Raw genomic sequence first — 1,886 nt, 5'->3', positions numbered from 1 at the left:
GTGTGGGGGGTGAGGAAGAATCTGGTGGAAAGGGAAGGGGATTGAAAGGCCGGGGATAAGGGAGGAATGAGGGGAGGGTCTGGCCGCCTCTCAGGCTGTGAGGGGGCGGTGACCAACGGTCCGAATTCCCGGGCCGGGGGTTTGTCCCTGTGTCCGCGACCCCGAACCCCCGCCCGGCCCCTCACTCGGACACGGACAGTGACAGTGACAGTGACACTAACCCCTCACTCCTATCCCGTACCTCCTCAGCTCCTCCTTCACTTCTCCCTCACTCCATGACCGCTCCACTCCGGCTCGAGCTCTGCTCCATTACTCGTTCAACAACTGCTTTCGCCTAACCTTGCACTCCGCCTACAATCGCTAAACCTCTCACTATCCATTGAGCAGCCTGGGCTCAAGAGCTGCAACAAGATGGCCCAAAACGCTCATCAGAGCACGGTCCTCCCAGCATAGTCCTCCCAGCCCAGCGCGGTCCTCCCAGCCTTGCGCGGTCCTCCAGCATAGTCCTCCCAGCCCAGCGCGGTCCTCCAGCATAGTCCTCCCAGGCCAGCGCGGTCCTCCCAGCCCAGCGCGGTCCTCCAGCATAGTCCTCCCAGCCCAGCGCGGTCCTCCCAGCCTTGCGCGGTCCTCCAGCATAGTCCTCCCAGCCCAGCGCGGTACTCCAGCATAGTCCTCCCAGCCCAGCGCGGTCCTCCAGCATAGTCCTCCCAGCCTTGCGCGGTCCTCCAGCATAGTCCTCCCAGCCCAGCGCGGTCCTCCCAGCCTTGCGCGGTCCTCCAGCATAGTCCTCCCAGCCCAGCGCGGTCCTCCAGCATAGTCCTCCCAGGCCCAGCGCGGTCCTCCCAGCCCAGCGCGGTCCTCCCAGCCCAGCGCGTCCTCCCAGCCCAGCGCGGTCCTCCAGCATAGTCCTCCCAGCCCAGCGCGGTCCTCCCAGGCCCAGCATGTATTCGAGGTCCAAGCAGAAAAACGTTTGTGGAAGGCATCCAAGGATTGAGGGTGCAGGATAAATAATTATTGTTCAAATCGATACAGGAGTGATGCAATTGACGGAGACTAGAAACTTTTTTTATTTCAAAAATGTACTTTATTCATAAAATATTTTGATGTTCTCTACAGTTGGTCATACCATACCTACGTAAACATTCAAATTCTTGCATACAGAGATCAGAATTTATCATTTGTATATACAGGTCTGTACGTTTATCAATCATAAATCCCTATAATTAGCTGAGGTGTCAGCGGAGCCCAAATGACTACGTGGCCCCCTGTTCTTCTTTCGGCAGGCAGATATTACACGGTGGTCTTTCCCCACCGCGCCTTGGCGGCAGCTGCCCCAAGCTTCAGCGCGTCCCTCAGAACGTAGTCCTGGACCTTGGAATGTGCCAGTCTGCAACACTCAGTCGGGGTCAACTCCTTCAGCTGGAAGATCACCAGGTTTCGGACCACCCAGAGAGCGTCCTTCACCGAGTTGATGATCCTCCAGGCACAGTTGATGTTCGTCTCGGTGTGCGTCCCGGGGAAGAGGCCGTAGAGCACGGAGTCCCGCGTCACGGCGCTGCTCGGGACGAACCTCGACAAACACCACTGCATTCCTCTCCAGACGTCTTTTGCATAGGCACATTCCAGAAGGAGGTGTGTGACAGTCTCATCTCCCCCGCAGCCGCTTCGAGGGCAGGGTGTGGTGCAGCTGAGAGTCCAGGCATGCATAAAGGATCTCACAGGCAGAGCCCTTCTCACCACCAGCCAAGCCATGCCTTGGTGCTTGTTGGAAAGTTCTGGTGATGAGGCATTCTGCCAAATGACTTTGACAGTCTGATCAGGAAACCGCTCGATAGGATCCGCCTTCTCCTTTTCCCAAAGGGTCTCAAGGACACTACATGCTGACC

The 1,886-nt window shown here is 57.8% G+C and overlaps 1 protein-coding gene across 6 annotated transcripts in view; it reads right to left on the bottom strand.

Moving 5' to 3' along the window:
• Nucleotides 1-913, bottom strand: part of osbpl8 (oxysterol binding protein-like 8) — a 416,034-nt gene extending 415,121 nt beyond the window's left edge. For 2 of the 6 annotated variants that reach the window (XM_043708789.1, XM_043708790.1), the window contains exon 1: nucleotides 242-441. The gene's annotated coding sequence lies outside the window, so the exon portion shown is untranslated. Of the gene's footprint in view, nucleotides 1-241 lie in introns of all 6 variants that reach the window. The other 4 variants (XM_043708791.1, XM_043708786.1, XM_043708784.1 and 1 more) reach the window with 4 other exon arrangements.
• Between the last annotated feature and the right edge of the window lie 973 nt (nucleotides 914-1,886).

The sequence above is a fragment of the Chiloscyllium plagiosum genome, chromosome 19 (genome assembly GCF_004010195.1).
Source record: "Chiloscyllium plagiosum isolate BGI_BamShark_2017 chromosome 19, ASM401019v2, whole genome shotgun sequence".
Classification (NCBI taxonomy): Eukaryota; Metazoa; Chordata; class Chondrichthyes; order Orectolobiformes; family Hemiscylliidae; genus Chiloscyllium; species Chiloscyllium plagiosum.
The sequence above is the reverse complement of the archived record's forward strand: the minus strand, read 5'-3'. Positions and strand labels throughout refer to the sequence as shown.